This window comes from Phocoena sinus, chromosome 13 (assembly GCF_008692025.1).
Source record: "Phocoena sinus isolate mPhoSin1 chromosome 13, mPhoSin1.pri, whole genome shotgun sequence".
NCBI classification, from domain to species: Eukaryota; Metazoa; Chordata; class Mammalia; order Artiodactyla; family Phocoenidae; genus Phocoena; species Phocoena sinus.
Window position 1 is genome coordinate 62,362,963 of NC_045775.1, and position 19,365 is coordinate 62,382,327.

The 19,365-nt window shown below is 36.6% G+C and overlaps 1 protein-coding gene across 6 annotated transcripts in view; it reads right to left on the reverse strand.

Annotated features, from left to right (window-relative positions):
• The window catches only part of EXOC6B (exocyst complex component 6B), a 729,400-nt gene that overhangs the window by 636,223 nt on the left and 73,812 nt on the right, over positions 1-19,365 (reverse strand). For all 6 annotated transcript variants that reach the window (XR_004352738.1, XM_032652455.1, XM_032652454.1 and 3 more), the window contains exons 2-3: positions 4,449-4,612; positions 261-308 (exon numbers count right to left, since the gene is read on the reverse strand). The gene's annotated coding sequence lies outside the window, so the exon portion shown is untranslated. The remainder of the gene's footprint in view (positions 1-260; positions 309-4,448; positions 4,613-19,365) is intronic.

Consider the following 19,365-nt stretch of genomic DNA (forward strand, 5'->3'; position numbering starts at 1 on the left):
GCAGAGGAAACAGCATTGGCCATATTATGACTACTCAAGTGATTTAAAAACACAGCTAAGGAAGGCGGCTACATACTCTCATTAAGCTTTCTAGTGCTATATTCATTTACTTCAGGTAAACATTAGGCGAAGCAATGATAATGTCCAAGTTCCTCCAACATGCTGCTTATGGTCTTACAAGCCACTAAATCAAGAACACAGTTATCAAAGAGAATGACAGGAAACAGAAAAGATTTTTTCAAAAGGTAAACTGGCCTTACTTCCTTTCCCTCATGTTGTAGTTTTCTATTAGTATCCGTCACTTGATTCTGTGGAGAGAAGACAATTTAAACTCATAAAAAACACTTAGATAATAGTTGGATAAGATCAAAATTTTAAATGAAAAGACTAAGAATAGGTATTCAGATTGTTTCCATATTCCACCACATTTTGGTCTAGTGGTGTTCTCTTGGGATGAAATTATATCAACTTTTCTACTGAACATTTGTATGACCTTTTGAACAATAAAAAAAATTACTAAAAAATATGTTCAGTTTGAAATATTACAAACTAAAATAACATAACTAAAGATCACACTTTCATTTGGAAAGGAAAGAAAAAATATAATAGAAAAAATAACCCACAAAGAACCTTACCATCTCTACTATGTGTACAAAGAACAAATTTTTTCATAGATAGTCCTCACTTCACCAATGTATTCCTGGAAAACTTGAGTATAAATTGAACTTTTTAACTCAGGTCAAATATTTCTACTTATCTAATTTTAGAAAACCTTTTGTCTTAATTTTTTGGATTATTAATTCTTAATAGTTTCTAACACTTCCACATTCCTATTTTTCTAAATTAATCTCTCCATCAGACAGTCAAAATCAGGTGAACAAGCTTTAAAATTAGGTACAGTTCATAATTTAAAGGAACTGGCACCACTTATTTTGGTAGCCACTTTTGAAGAATCAACTGATATAAAAAAATTAAGTATATAGAATAGTAATTTCCTCACTTTCTTAAACATTACCAAAACATGAGCAACATTAACTTCTAAAGCTTTCTTTAATAGAAGCTTTCCATACTTCCACCAATAACTGCGACTCCTTACACTTTTAAGACACTACCTTAACCCAGCATTTCCTATTATGTCTCTTGGAACACCAAGAAATGGTAGTTAAAAGATACTCTGCACTCTGTACATACACACACACACACACACACACACACACACACACACACACACACATCAATATGTATGGGAAATACCACTAAACAGGTTAGTTTATTCAGGACTTCCTGAAGCCCAAAGAGATATCATACAGTGTTTTCCAACTTATTTTATGTAACATCCTTTTATTGAGGATCATCTTAAGAAACTAGTTTTTCAGGAACACACCTTTGAAAACTTTGCCCTAAACTATACACTATACACTATACCTGGACTATCACTTTCTGAGCAGATTACCACATGCACTGCCATTGTAGCAAAAATGCAGCCATAAACATAACATAAATGAATGGGCATTGCTGTGTTCCAATAAAACTTTATTACAAAATTAGGAGGCAAGCTGGATTTGGCCTGCAAGATATAGCTTGCTGATCCTTGGTCTAGAATAAGTGAGACTGAAAAGTTTATTATTCAAACCAATAAATGAATGTTATTCAAAAATGGGATTAATATCAGCTCAATACAAGAAAAAGCTTTCAAGTGATGTGAATAAAAATGGGGTGGGTTGCCTTGAGTGATCATTGTTCAAGAATAGATTTTTTCTTCACATAAACATATTTCAAAAAATTCAACCTTCCATAAATACTACTAAATTCAGCATTGCTGTTTCTACTAAAATAACTTGTTTACCATTTCTGAAATTTTTTTTACCTCAAACTCATTGTAAGAAATATATTTTACATTGCAACCCAGTACACAAGTATAGGGAATGCAGATGTGCGCACACACACACACAAAGAAACAAAATTTTTAAGAAACAATGTTTGGACTTACTACATGTAATACACTTTGTTGCTTCCTTTTTTATTCTATTTCAATTTTTATTAAAAATACTGATCATGGCCCACTAAATTGATTTCATGCAAACCAGAGTTCTAAAACATTCATAGGAGCCTAACCAAAGCTTCTGATAAGAAAGGTAATTACTATTTCAATACTATTTGAACATAACAATGGGAGGAAATCTATACTGCCTGTCTAGGATGCTACTTGTTGATTCAGAGAACATATATATGTATGTGTGTATATATACACACACACGTACCAACATACATACTGTGAATCAAAAGAAATAATGGACATTCTAGAGAGAGTAGGATTTTTCATTGTTATGCTCAAATAGTACTGACAGTAAGTAATACTTAACCTTTTCCATTTTCTAAACTCTTTTCTCAAGTTCAAGAATTTCTAAGTTCCATAGGCTCTTAACACAGGTTGAATGGATGCCCCCTAGAGCAGAGTCTCCCAGGTGTTAATGGTGAGCATTATGGGCAATATTCAGGTACTTAACCACATGACTACTTCAGTAACCAGACACAGAGCACCCCGTTGCCCATCATGGACAAAGGGCCCAAGGAGCAGAGGGAGAGGTTTTGGAATACAGGCATCAAGAACAGCCCAAGGTGAAGATGGATGGGAAGCTGGGATGGCTGAGTGAGGACAAACAGCACACACAGCTCCTGGCAGAAGCCCCGTATCTTTGTTTTCACATATTTCAGATACTTCTGTCCATTTGACGCTTTTCAGCCCCCCAAAACTCAGTATAACTTTTTAAATGGAATCAAATTGTTCATACTTTTTAATCTGCTTTATACATTAAGCAAACATTTCTAATGCTTTCCCATGTCAGATATCCTTCTACAATATATTGTAGTTTATTACTCTTTTAAATGGATATACCATGATTTATTTTACTAGTCCTCTAGTACATCACTTTCAGGGACATCTTAAAGTTTTAGCCATTAAAAAAAAAAACACATGAACATCTCTGTACATGCACCTGTAGCTGTAGAATAAATCTTAAAACTACGTGGAGTTTTCAGTATTGATAAATAAAATTGTTCTCCTTAAAAGTTGTAGTCTACACTCCAACCAGGCATTCCCAGGTTGATAGGTATCATCTCCAATCTTAATATTTGTTTCATCTTTGTCATTTTATTAGGTGGCACTTTATTGTTTAAATTTGCATTCCTTTAATTCTAAATTGTAGAGTTCCCTTATATTTCTTCTTATGTAAACTGTATATTAACATGTATTCCTCAGTTTTCTATTAGAGTGTTCATATTTTTCCTATTAATTTGTAGACTTTTTCTATGTTAGGATATCAATCATTTGTCATGTGTATTTGTAAATATTTTTATTTATTATTTACCTTTCCATTTTTAACTTCTACATAGAAAGTTCTTTCATTTTAATGTTGTCGTACCTATCAATATTTTCTTTCTGGCTTAGGAACTGTGTTTAGAAATGTATCCCTCACTCCTAAAAATCACATAAATATTCACCTATATTTTCTACTAGTTCCTTTATGGTTTTTTTACATTTAACTCTTTAGTTCATCTGAAATTAAATTTGGTACATTGACTGAGAAAGGAATCTAAGTTAATTTCAATTAAAATAGTTAAGCATTAAAGAACATTAACAACAAATCAGAAGAGTTGTTACTTTTGGAGGGGAGGGTGGAGAGAGTCACTGAGAAGGATAAAAAAGAGAGATTTAATTTTGTTGGCAATATTATATTTCTTATGATGATTGGATAGCTGTTGTACAGGTCCATAAACTCTTATCTGAAACCTTGGGACCCAATGTGTTTTGGACTTCAAAATTTTGGAAATTTTATAAAGATAATATGGTATATATTGTTTATTATGTAACAATGGGCACTAGGACAGCATCCCATAATCAAATACAGTAATATTTCTGTATCAAAGTCAGTTACCCAAGATATGTGAATTTGCTATGCCAGGGACAAAACCAATATAGCTAGCCTCTTTCCTGAACTTAAATCTGTCATATCAAGAAAGAACCTTCATGCTTTGGTAGAAGACATTCCCCAACTAACACTAATTTTATTTTTCCTTTGGCTCAGATTGCCTTGCTGCAAAGACTTCTACAGCCATGCCTTGCAATTCTGTCATCCAATAGTGATGGCTTTCATCTAGCAAGGAAGCAGACAGATGACATGAAGAGTCAACCGAGTTTCTGTTTGAAAGAAAATGATTCTTGTCATTGGTTCTCATCCACACGTAGTTATCCCAAATAAATTTTAACTTAAAACAGTATCCTTTCCAGCTAAAAGCCATAATCCCAGTTATCTATGTTGCAGTATAAACTCCTTTCTTACTATTCAAAAAATTTTAGTACAAATATGTCACCTGCAATGTATTCCCCACTCTTTTAATGTTCATCAAAACCCCAAGACAGAGAGAAACAAGTCTTAGAGTCTCCTTACTTTGAGTTTCTGGGCTTCTCCTCTACTTTCAGCAGTTCGTTATAGAGTCCACAAAGCCCTGGTAATGAAAGTTGCACATTTTCTCAATTTCTCGGTCATGATTGCGGATGCGAGTTTCAAGCTTCTCCATGAATCGCCCATGTTCCTCACCATCATAGACAGACCTTTTAAAAAAATGGCATGGAGATTATACCAGATTTACATCTAAGAAAGAGAAACAGAATTACAAACCCAGAAGCAAATTTATTTGGAAATCAGGTATTTAAGTTACATAAACCACAGAGTAATCCAATTGTATTAATGTTGCCCCAATGCTAGATGAGTATTTTTTTTTAGGAAAATCCAAAATTTTGTTTCCTTATTTACTGAAAAATATGTGTTTGACAGTATTCATCACAGAATTCTCATCATAAAATGAAAGGACTGAATTACAATTCCTCCGTACCTTTCTTTCACAATTAAACTAATCTAGAAAAACTTAATTTTGGATAAACCCAGCTATACATTTACTCCAAGATTATACCCAAGAACCTGACGCTGCTGGAGAGAAATCACGTAACTGTGCTGCTAGACTCAGTTTAGCTATCTTACGACAAATTTAAATTGGACAGCCAGACACCACTAGTTAAAAATAATGAAATTATCCCGCCAAATACCACCACCAAAAAATCACTTTGTAGTCTCCAAAATGTGTGAAAACAAACCTTACTTCTCCTCTCCTCAAATGTCTACCCTCTCTCTGGCTCTCAGCTGCACTTCACAGGAAAAAAAAAAATTCCTCTCTTCAACCAACCTACTTACATCTGAAACTCCTATTCTGTCCACCCTCCTATAACAATGGAAAAAGTATTTCAAGCTCTTATCTACAGTCATTCTTGTTGTCTCTAAGAACTTTACTCCTGCAGTTATTCCCTTTTATCCCTATCCTGTATTATATATTTCTCCCACTCCACTAAGTCATTCTCATGGCTATTTAAACATGACTTTAAGAAACCTGTCCTTACCTACACATTTCCCTCCAGCTACCATCTCATTTCTCTGCTCCCCTTCCCAGCAAAACTTCTTTCTACTTCCTCAGCCCCCATTAGTTAGCAACCAACCTACTGTACCTAAAGGCAGCATTTGCTATGGTCTAAATATACCTTCCTTCTTGAAACACCGTTTTCTCTAGACTTCAATGATACCACACTAAGTGATTTTCATCCTTTTACTGACATGCCTTCTCAATCTCTGTCCTGGCTCCTCCTCCTCTATTCTTTTTCTAAATATTCGTAAAAGCTCTTCTCTTCCCTACCTATGCCCTCTCACCAAGAAATGCCAGCTAATCCCATGTCTTTATAATACTATCTATTACAGTGGTAGACTTCCTAATCTATACCCTCAATTCTGAGCACTAGACTCAAATACCCAGCTATAATTTAACAACTCCAATGGATTTTAAAAGCCATCTCAAATTTTAACATAGAAAAACAAAAAAACCATCTATCACCAAACTGTCTCCACTCCCAAACCTGATGCTCCCCACCACTCAGATATCCCATCTCAGCTAATGGCACTATCCAGTTGCCCAAGTCAAAATGCAAATCCAGGAATCACTCCTCATGTACCTCTTTCCATCATACACCCCATCCAATCCATTAGTAAGTCCTGACAACTCAACCTCCAAAACATATCTTAAATTGACCACCATCCCTCCATTTCCACTAAAACCCTAGTCTAAACCTGTATCATTGGCACACTGGATCAATGCAATAGCCTCCTAAAAGTCTCCATTCTGCAGTCTTCATCCCTCTACTCCCTGTCCCAATGCAGATACTCTCCACACAGCAGTAAAAATGGTCTTTATGAAGCAATAGTTCAGATGTAGCCTCCTGCTTAAATCGCTCCAATTCCTTCTCTTTACAAAAGGAATAAAAATCACAAATCCTTACCACGGCCTATAACATACCACATAATCTAACCTCTGATTAGCTCTCTAACCTTGCTTCTCTCTAGGTCCCACCCCCTAGCCTTGCCTTCCTCCATCCTCTATGCTCCTGCTACAGAGGATTTTTTTTTTTAGCCTCTTCCTGCCTCAAGAATTTTGTTTTTACTATTCTTAGGCTAGTAACACTCACCCCCTATATCTTCAAGCAACTTTCTCCTTCTCATCATCCATAGTTTGTTATCTATCTTCCCCCCAACCCATCCCAATTAGATTGTAAACTCCGGGGCAAGAACTTTGTCTGCCAATTCACCACTGTACCTCTACAACAGTGCCAGACAGGTAACAGGCAGTGAGTAAACGTTCATTGAGTAAATGAATAACATTATCTCTAAGAACACTTTGATCTCTGACATTTATTCAACAAATATACATTTGCTCATTACCAACATTTTCTGGTTCTATAGTCATTTGTAGGTACCAGATCACCACCCTGGTCCTGTGGATAAGAGAGCACCCACTCCTCAGCAGATCACTTCCACTACCCAGAACTCAAGCAGTTACCGTAGAAAATATATATACAAGTTTGGATTCCGGTAAGAATTCTGAACACTTACTTCAGAAAAACCAGAGCAATCCAGATTCATTCTCCTTCATTTCAAATAAAGGGACAAGATCTTCAAATAAATTATAAACAATCCCGGCTTTGACAACTAAGACATACTATAGCATAACCACTTGCCTAAAAGAGCTATTGGGAAACACAAGACAGAATCTACTATTGACATTTCAACTAACCTCAAAAAAAGCATAACTTTTCCCCTTCCAAAGGAAAGGAAAAGAAAGATTTCCATGTAAAGGCACCAGTATTCCTTGCCATCTGAAGAAGAGGAATAACCACGGAAAATTCATCAGTCTAAATGGCATAAGAAGATTATTATTCAATACTGAAACAAGCCTCTTGGTTTCAAATTCAGTTATATCTTGACCCATTAATACTTTTAAGTTAGGTAGTAAGTATACTTCCTTCTACAATGTAAAACTTTTTATTTTTCTCCCTCCAAAGATCTACATTAATATGACAAAAGATAACCTCAAGGAGAAGAAAATCTCATAGTTAAGAAATTCATAATTTATCCTAGCTCCCTGAACTTTCTATTAAAAAAAGTATAAATCAAAGAAAGGAAGAGTGGATTTTGCTGCCTGACTGCATGGCCTTGGTGTTTAGCAATGTAATTAACTAGCTATGAGTCTTTGGTCAATTCAGTTAATCTCTCTCACCCTCAGCTTTCTCATTAGAAAATAGGAAGCAATCAATTAGAAATCCTCTTTAGCATCAGCCTAGCTCTAAATTTCTGCAATTCACCTCCACTTTCAAGTCCAGTCAGCAATAATGTAAAGATCATACATTTCTCAGAACAGTTGTAAAGAGGTAGTTCAAACAAGTTAATGAATTTTCTACATCCTTATCACTAGGCCCCACCTGTTTCTCCTATTTTAGGGCCTTTATGATTCTAATATTCTCTTCAATTATAATAATGTTCAATAACATGAAAGATTTATAGTGAATCTCCTGAATATCTTGAGAATTTTAAAAGTTAGAATAAATGTAAAACCCACACATTAAAACAGGATTTGGAACTATATTTAATTAACCTGTGTTCCATGAGCATGCATCTGGAAAACCACAATTTCCAGATTTTATGTGTATAAGCAGAAGCACATATGTGTAATTTTTAAGGGAAACATCCACAGTTTTCATCTGGTTATCAAAGGGTTAAAAACCACTGATTTAAAGGTTTTGTTTCAAACTGCCTAACAGGAAACGGCAACTATAATTAGTACCTAACAGTTCAACTCGCATCAGCATTTCACCTGTATCTCAGACTTAGTGCTAACCAGCTATCAGATATAAAATGCTATAAACAAGTCTTAAATTCTGGAAAAGTCATAGATCTCCTGAAATTAACCTAATATTGGTAATCAACATTGCACCTGAACAGTTATCTCCCTCCCCCACAATAAATGGATTAAACTGGAGAAAGACTGCCATCTAGTGATGGCCCATTTCTAACATGCTTTGAAACTTAAATTTGATGTGACCAAGCAAAGAGAGGCTGCTTAAAAATCTAAAAACTATATTCTATAATACTTGCTAGCCAAAGTCTTATAACTTGTTATTAAATGATATTTTATATAAAGTACTCTAATGTTTAAACATCCGTTTCTAATAGAAAGCAGGATCTTGAAAACAAAGTCATATGCTTTTGACATGTGTGCCATAGGTATGTCACAATTAAACAAGACTACAAAATAAACTGCACCACTCGTTTAATTATTTGTGATAATCCAAAGAATATTCTGGTACCTAGTGAAATGTAAACAATAAGATATGTTTGGAAACTAGCAACTTTTAATAGCCTAAATTTTTATTCAACTACATAAATGCTGCCTTGTGGAGTCTAATTTCCAAAAAATCCCAAGTAAACCACAGGTTTTTGCAAAAAGTAAAATGTTTTACCCTAGTGTCCATATCTGACACATACTTCTAAACATTCCACCTAGATTAAGAGAGAGATTTTAATTTATAAAACACTTCAGGAATTCTATTCAACAAAAATATTTATGATTCCCAAGTACTGAATCATTACAAAATTATATCACTTGCAAGAACTTAACATCAGCTCCAATCTGTCAAAAGAGTAAATAACGTAACGAGCATGTGTTATCTCATTTAAATCCTAGGCACCTTATAAATTAGACATTATTCCCATTTTATAATTGAGGAACTTAAAACCCAAGAAGATGAAGTAACTTGCCAAATCCACACAGCTAGAAAGTGTTCTCTGTAGTACATCAGTCTGTCTCCTTTTAGAGCAAAGGAAAGTAAGAAAGTCACATGGACCCCTAAAACGTTAGAGTTGAAAGAGGTCTCAGGGATGGAATACAAAGCTTTTATTGTACAATGGAGGAAACTGAAGCCAAGAAAAGTTAAATGCCTTAATCAAAATTATATTGCTTGTTACTGATACACCTGGGCCTGACTCCCAAAGAAAACAGGAAAAACTAATGCAATATGAAGCCTGACACAAAGCTAAGTGGTTTTCTAAAAGACACACACACACACACACACACACACACACACACACACACACTTTATGATGAGTTTGCTGCCTATTGGTTGTGCCTACACAACAGCTATTCCTTTCTTCCTGCTGGAAGAGTTCCAATTTATTCTGGTATTTCACCTTTCCATCCTACCGCAAGGGGTAAATACTAATTTAGACCAATCATGGTAATTCCATTCCCCTTGCCAGTGACCAGTTAACAGATGACACAATTCACTGATGGAAGTAAAGTGAATTTTGGAAGTGAGGATCCAAGGAAAGGTTTCTTTCCTGAAGGAGGCAGGAAAAGAAACTGCTTTTCCTCCTTTGGACATTGTCCTATACAATGCTTAGGGATGAAGCAACCATCCTGAGAAGAGAGGAGATATTGCCAATAATTTGAGGATTGCAAAGGGGAAAGATGGAAAACAACTGGGTCCTTGATGATGAGCCAATCCTCAAACAGTCCTATCTCCAGCCTTCATGTTATGTGCGTTAATAAATTTCCTATTTTAAGGGAAACTTCCTATTTCCACTTTGTCTCAATAGTCTGCTACTTTCAAAACAAAGTATCCTAAATGCACAACACTGTTCATTCTTCAAAGGTAGCAGGCAAATCAAAGAAACAACCAGTAACCAGTCAAAGTCTAAACATGGCTAAGGAATCCTGTTTCCAGGACCTAGACTGCTCTTCCTGGTTTTCTTCTTAGTTAAGAGTTAACTCCCAATCCACACTTCAAATCTCAGCTTGCACCTTACTTTTTCTGGAAACCTTCTCTAATCACATAGACTCTGTTATGTGTTCCTCCTTTGTTATTAATGCCATCACAGAATCTATTTAACTATATTCTGATTACCCAATCACTTGTCAGTTTCCCCACACCAAAATGTTAATCTCCTGTGTGTTGAGACTGTGTCTTACCCATTTTATCTCCAGCTTATAGCACAGAGCCTGGCACAGAGGAGATCCTCCATGTATGCTAAAGATAGAGAAAGAGAAGTAAGGGTAGGAAGCTAACATGTGGGTTTCTGACTGCCTCAAAGATGGATGCAAAAGAGTATCATATCAAACAAAGTTTATCTGTTGAGATGTTTTCAGAACCAAGGAGAACTTCAAGACACAAAAGACTGAACATTTTGCTTTTGTTTCTGATTAGTCCAAGAAAAAATTCCAGAATTTTTGTTCTTTTCTTTTTCATATATATGTTTTTTAACTTCTGTCATGGTTTTAGTCCTGAAACATTTTCTTCTTATTAAGCTCCATAAAAGCATCATTAGTATTTCTGTTTATTCCAAAAGTTAAAAATAAAGTGGAAAAACAGATTTGAGCAGAATGTTGAAAGAGAAACTGCAGGAGGTCAAGAGGATTTTAAAGTCCCCTTCCCTTCCTTACTTCAGTTTGTCTATCAATTTAATTCGGACCTTACTATGGTAATTTGGATGCTCTGAGTGCAAAATGTGAAAGTAGATCACTGTATATCACCATCCATGACAGGGGAAGCATATGCTAATTGATGAAGTCTAAGCTGAAGACTACACCCAAATGTTTTTGTACTGCCACAGGAGACCAAATACATTCAAATCCTTTTCCCACTTTGCAAATACCAAGGTATCCAACTGGCTTCACTAAGATAGCCCATCCAACCAAAAGAAGTTGTGATGGAACTCTCCCTCAAGGCAGGAAGGGAACCCCACACTTCCATGATGGCTATTTTCAAAGGGATAAAAACAGGGTAGAGAAGTTTCAAATGGCACCCAGCCAAAGAGCCTACTAAAACCCAGGTATTGGTTAAATAGCACAGGAAAGTGGAGAAGGGGACCTTGTCACAAAACATCAGTCAAATCAACAACAGGCTATTAGGAAATAAACTAATGAAAGCAAGAAAACTCCAAATTAAGGATACGAAGACTGCTCTAACTACTACCATGATAATGTCACACTGTTAGAACAATTAATCAGCATAAGCAACTGAAGACACAAAAGCACTACAAGATATGTTAGTGGCTTCATCTTGGCCTCTGTATCAATTTGCATTAAGTGCAATAAGATTTATTTCATTGCAGTTTCAGTGGTGGTCATAAAATCTGACAGCTAAAAGTTGGGTTTCAGATGCTACTGCCAAATAAAAGAAATACTCCATCTACAGCCTGGTGATACTGATTGAATCTAATACAGTTGGTATATACAGGGTTATAATTAACACTGGTAGATTAGCTCCAGTTTCACTGCATGGAATTCAAAGTGTCAAGTTTAACACTTAAACAGGTAAAGCTAGAACAAAATGAAACTACTGATTCACTTACTGTCTACCACCATCATAATGTGTCTGAATCTAGTGTATGTTAGTAGAACTCTTCAAGATCCTTTACAAAAGATTTAAGTATTTAATTTAAATAACTGCTCTGAAGAGCTATGAAAATATTGTAAAAGACTGCCTATTAATTGAAGAAATGCTTCAGATTCTCCACACTTAAAATTATCATTATGGTTCCAGTGACAGCGATCATAAAGGTATTCATACAGAAAAACAAACCAATGGGGGGGCAGGTATTAGAAACACTTAAGTGAATAGTCCTGGTCTCCTTATGCATGTAGATTTAAGGTGGGCCTAACAAAATTAGACCAGCCAAGTTTCCCAGAATCACTAAATCTAACTATAATAAATGTGACGTCATTTGTAAATGCGTATGTTGTGTATAGTATGTATGTACCTACATAAATACACATTATATACACATATATGTATGTTATATAGTGTGTATGCTATATGTATGCATCTGTGATACACACACACATGCATGAAACAAACACACACGCACATACTTTTCTGATTTTCTGAGAAAGAACCAGACTTGCCAACATCACATTCAATTCCTGGTCTAATTTCACACCCCATGGCCATAAATGATCACAATTTAAGACACCTTAAGTCTATAAGCAATGAAGACCCTGAAAGGAGGATGGATAAAAGGTATGAGAAGAGTTTCCATCCTAAAACATGATGGAGAACTAAGTAGGCAAAACAGAATAAAGTTCCATGGACAATATGTAAGACTGGATATACCATGAAAAACCTTTCTACTACTAAACTTCTAAAACTGCTGCATTAAGTTTCTAAATCTTTTTTAGTGCGTGGCTAAGCAAAAAAGAAAATAAGGAAAATTTCCAGAGGCTAAAACAAAACTAGAACAGGAATCCAGATTCTACCAATCCCTTATAACCTAATGCTTCTTTTTTTTTTTTTTTTTTTTTTTGCTGTACACAGGCCTCTCACTGTTGTGGCCTCTCCCGTTGCGGAGCACAGGCTCCGGACACTCAGGCTCAGCAGCCATGGCTCACGGGCCTAGCCACTCTGCGGCATGTGGGATCTTCCCAGATCGGGGCACGAACCCGTGTCCCCTACATCGGCAGGCGGACTCTCAACCACTGCGCCACCAGGGAAGTCCCTAATGCTTCTATTTTATAGCTATATAGAGAACAAGAGACAAAACCTAGGGCCCACAAGAGACGGGGAGTCCAATGAGAGGTCTCCAAGTGAATAAAGCCAAGACACTCAAGGGCTACACCCTCAGTGAAAGATGTAGAAAAATTCTTCCCCATAAAAGGTGGCTGAAAGGAAACTTCCTTGTTTTGGGTAGGGAAGCGGGGAGACGTACTCCTGAGATAATTTGAAGCCACAACCTGGCCTTCTCACCCAAAGGGAGGGCCCATGTTCATACTTAATATTACCTGTGTGGTCTGAGATATCTCAAATTGAGAATTTATTTTAGTGCCCCCAGAAAACTGACTGAAGAAATTTATCTAAGTGCCCCCAGAAAACTGACTGAAGAAAAGGAAAAGCTTCTCTAGAGGAATACATCTTAACAATAGTTCTAATTATTTTCACAAATAATAACATTCCTTTGAGCTGAACTCAAGTATCAAAAACCATGAAACACACAAGGAAACAAAGCATATAAACAAGAATCAACAAAAACAACAGAATCAGACTTGCTTGAAAATAAATATGTATAAATTAAAAATAAATGTGTAATATGTTTAAAGAAACATGAGGGAATTACCAAAACAAAAACAGACACACTGGAAATGATAGAACTTTCTGAATAAAAACTATAATTACTGATATTTAAAAATTTAATAAATGGGAAGGGACAATATTTAACTAGGAAGTATGCGTAAAACTTATACAAAATGCAGCACAGAGACAAAAGATGTAAAATGTCTTAGTCTGTCAGGCTGCTATAACAAAATACCACAGACTGGGTAATATAAACAACAAAAATTTCTCTCTCACAGTTCTGGAGCTGGAAGTCTGAGTTCAGGGTGCCAGCATGGTCAGGTGAGGGCCCTCTTCTGGGCAGCCAACTTGTATCCTCACAGGGCAGAAAGGGCAAGCAAACTCTCTGGGGCCTCTTTATAATGGCCCAGAAAACTAATCCTGTCCATGAAGCCTCCACTCTCTCGACATAATCACCCCCAAAGGTCCCACCTCTTAATCCTCTTAATACCATCACCTTGGGGGTTAGGATTTCAACATATGAATATTGATGGGACACAAAACACTCAACCTATAGCAGGAAACAGTAAAGAAAGGTTAAGAACATGGAGAATAGGATGGGTTTAATGGGAGCTCTAGTAAAAAATAACAAACAGCTTCCCTGGTGGCGCAGTGGTTAAGAATCTGCTTGCCATCTGCCTGCAGGGAATACGGGTTCAATCCCTGGTCCAGGAAGATCCCACATGCCTCGAAGCAACAAAGCCCATGTGCCACAACTAGTGAGCCTGCACTCTAGAGCCCGCGAGCCACAACAACTGAAGTCCGTGCACCTAGAGCCCGTGCTCCACAACAAGGAGAAGCGACCGCAGTGAGAAGCCCGAGCACCGCAACGAAGAGTAGTCCCGCTCGCCACAACTAGAGAAAGCCCACATGCAGCAATGAAGACCCAATACAGCCAAAAATAAAATAAATAAATAAATTTATTTTTAAAAAATAAACAAAAAACATGTAATATTCGGAGAAATAGCTGAGGATTTCCCAGAATTGATGAAAGATACAGGAAGTTGTTATCCTCAAAGTAAAAAGACAAACCTATAAGCCTCACCAAAAGAAGTCCCCCAACAGAGGAAGAGCACTCTTCTCTATTCAGCTCTATCTACCAACATTTAGAACTGGTTGCCATTCCCTTTATGACTCAACTACAGTTGTGTGTAGAACCTTATACTGATGGAGCTAATTATACAAATACATGAACCGTTAGCAGCATCCAAACATTTGGTGTGTCTTTTACCAACTCATTCTTCCACGACTAGAACATTTATTCCAAACTATTGCCATTCTCTTTAAGAGTCCAACCTTGATCCAGCAACTTACTTTTGCCACCTAATTTCATAAAGAAAATACAAGCTTATTAGGCATGAATCTTCTTAATTTCCTGCATTCCAATATACAAGTCTATCTATATCTCTATCTACCCTTACATTTGTGCATTCCTATCTCAATAAAACAGACCACTTACCTTACTTATAAGACTAATCCTATGTTCTAAAAATCTCCTTTCTCCTGTACCCCATCAATACTTTTTTAAATGTCTGTACTTTTCATGTTTTAGCTCTACTGACTTCTTTTTCTTAACAAAACATGTCCCCTCTTAACAAAATAACTTGGTGCTTTTTTGTGTTTTTTAAATGAAGTACTATTAAATTAAAATCTCTCTTCCAATAATTTTAATCTGGTATCCTTTCTCTTTCCCTCTTTCTCCTTTCACAGTTAAGATTCTTAAAAGAGCAGTCTATACTCACTTCCTCCATTTCCTCAAATTGGATTTGCTCTTTGATCCAGTGTAACCTGTTTCTTACCCACATCCCCGCAATGAACCTATTCTTGCTAAGGTCAATAAAAGCCTACTAATTGTCAAATCAAATCATTTACTTGACTCCTCTTTTATATGTGCCATCGCTAACCACCTCCTCTTTCTTAAATATCTACTCCCAGGGTTTCTATTACATTCCCCTTCTCAGTCTCCAATAATTCTTCGTCCTTCTGACCCTCAATACCTGCCTGGACTTCATCTCTTCTCATTCTTCATATTCCCTCGGAGATATCACCAATACTTCAGCTTTCACTGTTAATTAAACATCTTTGGCTCCCAAATCAGTAACAAGGCATATCTTTCAAATCCTATAAACCTGAATATTCAACCACCATTCATCCTCAAATACATCTCAAACAGTGCATGTCAAAAGTTAAAATCATTAACTCTTCTACCCAAATCTGCACATCCCTCCTATATTCACCATCTCAATTGAAACAACCAGAGTCACCCAGTTACTGACACTAGAAATACATAAGTTAACCTTGACGCCTCACTCAACCTCGCACCTCCCTCCAACTAATCAATCAATCACTAAGGCCTCCCAATCTAATTCCATAATAGCTTTTCTATGTTTTTCTTCCTCTCTATCCTCCTCTGCTACTGCCTTGCCCTGTGTCATTATCTCTCCTCCAAGCAACTGTTTTCATCTCCCTCTCCTTACTTTCCTAAAAATCCATGTTCGATACTTCTCTCACAGTATTCTTCTTTAAATGAAATATGATCATGAAACACACACACACCACACACACACAAACACACACGCACACCACAATTTAGGATTAAGTCCTGCCTCAGGATCAAGTCCAAAGTCCCTAGCATAGTATGTAAGACCCTATTCACGTACAGATTTATCTCTGAATACTCCCCACACTCACTCTACAACTCTGCTTGAACTTCTCTGAGTGTGCTATGTAGTCCCTCTGCCTAGAATCTCCTTATTATCACTTTATCTGGGAAATTCCTCCTCATCCTTCAAGATTCAGCTCATAACACACCCCTACTATAAAACCTCCCTTCCTACGACAACTACTATACCCTAATATAGAAACTCCCCTCCTTACAAACTAGTCAGAACCTAAGAAACTGTTCATAAAACCAGCAAGAATTTAAGCTTGCACTCTCTGGAGACATTTACACCAAATAGGACTGTGAGTCCATTCTTTGAAGATTCATACTGAAGGCTACTTTTCTCCTGCTTATTGATATGCTGATATTAGGCATCTTTTCCCAAAAGAAGCCAACTTCAACTACATTAAAAACCCGTTACATCAAAAAAATCTACAAACAATAAATGCTGGAGAGGGTGTGGAGAAAATGGAACCCTCTTGCACTGTTGGTGGGAATGTAAATTGATACAGCCACTATGGAGAACAGTATGGAGGTTCCTTAAAAAGCTAAAAATAGAATTACCATATGACCCAGCAATCCCACTACTGGGCATATACCCAGAGAAAACCAAAATTCAAAAAGAGTCATGTACCAAAATGTTCACTGCAGCTCTATTTACAATAACCAGGACATGGAAACAACCTAAGTGTCCATCAACAGATGAATGGATAAAGAAGATGTGGCACATATATACAATGGAATATTACTCAGCCATAAAAAGAAACGAAATTGAGTTATTTGTAGTGAGGTGGATAGACCTAGAGTCTGTCATACAGAGTGAAGTAAGTCAGAAAGAGAAAAACAAATACCGTATGCTAACACATATATATGGAATCTAAGAGAAAAAAAAAATGGTCATGAAGAACCTAGGGGCAAGACAGGAATAAAGACACAGACCTACTAGGGAATGGACTTGAGGACACGGAGAGGGGGAAGGGTAAGCTGTGCCAAAGTGAGAGAGTGGCATGGACATATATACACTACCAAACGTAGATAGCTAGTGGGAAGCAGCCACATAGCACAGGGAGATCAGCTCGGTGCTTTGTGACCACCTAGAGGGGTGGGATAGGGAGGCTGGGAGGGAGGGAGATGCAAGAGGGAAGAGATATGGGGATATATGTATATGTATAACTGATTCACTTTGTTATAAAGCAGAAACTAACACACCATTGTAAAGCAATTATACTCCAATAAAGAAGTTAAAAAAAAAACCTGTTACAGCATGTAATAGCCTATTTTTAAGAAATATATTTAAAATTCTGTTTTAAAAAAATGAAGAAACAAATTCTGTTAAAACACCTAGACCTATCCTTGATAAGAAGTCATATAAGATAAATGGTACCCCTTTACAGTCACAGTATCCTCATTTACCACCTGTCTCTCATTTTGACACTGTGCAAATCTGAACCATCCTTGAACCTATGAAACCATGTGTAATTTGAGGTAAATTTCACCAGAAGTACTATCATCCTGTTTTGCCTTAAAGTTCTTGAACAAATGCATGATAATATCCTAGAAATTAATGGGCACCACCACTAATGACATTCACTGATGGTAAACTGAATTGATACTCTTTTGTTTTGAAATGTTTATTTGTTCATATTTTTGAAAGGGTACTACACTGAGCACTCTACACAGTAATGATTTATTTACATGTCTATATCCCCTACAGGACCATGAGTTCCTTGAGGGTTTACACCTGGAACAATGCCCACCTCCCACAGAGAAGACATTATAAAGTGACAAAGGGCCTAAAGCAGTGCCCAAAAATGTTTCAACATTTAGACTTTCTCCAAAGATAAGCACTAGAGTTAATAATAAACATTCTTGCTTCAAAAGTAAATTCAAGTTCTAGCAGTGCAAATAATTTGTACTTCAGCTAAAATGCTAAATAGAAAAGGAAGGAATTAGAGGAAGAAGGGACTTAGAAGGTTCAAGGAAATCTACTGTAGAAGTGTCTGGGAATAATTTATTTCCCTAGCTCTCCTCAAACCTTCTCTGGAAGCTAGGAAAAGGAAGATGATTAAATTGCAACAAGACCTGGCTCTGAAAGGAACTGGTATTTCTGGCCCTTGTTGCCAATAGAAGGGGAAGGGTGACAGCAGTCCCTAAGGGCTTTTAGAAAAAAATTGCTTCCAGGTGGAAAGTTTTTATGGTACTCTGCAGCCTGGAGCCATTTTTTGCTTTCTTTCTTAACTACTGATGATTAAACCATGGACAATCAGACTGCAACAATGGAAACAGCTCCCAAACATCATGGTTATATGCTCCAAATTACCAAGCTAACTCTCAAAGGAGAGAAAAAAATTTGTTGGCAAAGTCTTTCTTTATTTAAGGGGGAGGGCAGGGTGGAGTCTGTTAAAGATTTGTATTTGGTAGAACATAAAAGTAGTCAAGAATTCTGTACCATAATGATAAACATTAGTCTCATACCCAGACTAGACACCATAATGTACAGTCACGGAGAGCTGAACAAATGCCCTGCTATTTAGCAACTTTTCATTATTCTATTTTGACCTGGATCAAGTGTTCTATTAAATGGTTATCATAGGGGTATGCAGAGAAATCCTACCACACATCATATGGAACAGGTAAGTTGATTTATACCTGATCATGGTTTTGAAAAAACTCTGAGGTGCAAGTCTGAGTTTGTAATGATGGCTCAAGAACATGAGGGGGAAAGTTACATATAGTACCAATTCGTAAGAAAAGCAAAGAAAATTAGAGGCCAATCATTCAACCACCCAGAACTCAGTCTAGGAAATCTTACTATACCGATATCACCCAGAACATTAAAGGATAAATCCAGCTCAAAATTACAACAGTAAACATAAGCATTTTAAAAATAATGTACCAAGCCCTCTGTTGAACATTTTACATACACTAACTCACTTACTGCTCAAAAATAATCCTACTGTAGTAGTTACCAATATCATCATTTCACGCATGAAGCAACCTTCCTGACATTGCCAGTACACAAAAACATCTACCTTCCCCAGGTTGCTACAGTTATATCAAGGAAAAGATGAAAGAAAAAGGATGAGAGGGAAGAAAAGGAAAATGGGACAGAGGAAGATGAGCACAAGAGGGAGGAGGCAGAGGAGAAAATCACCAAAATAATACA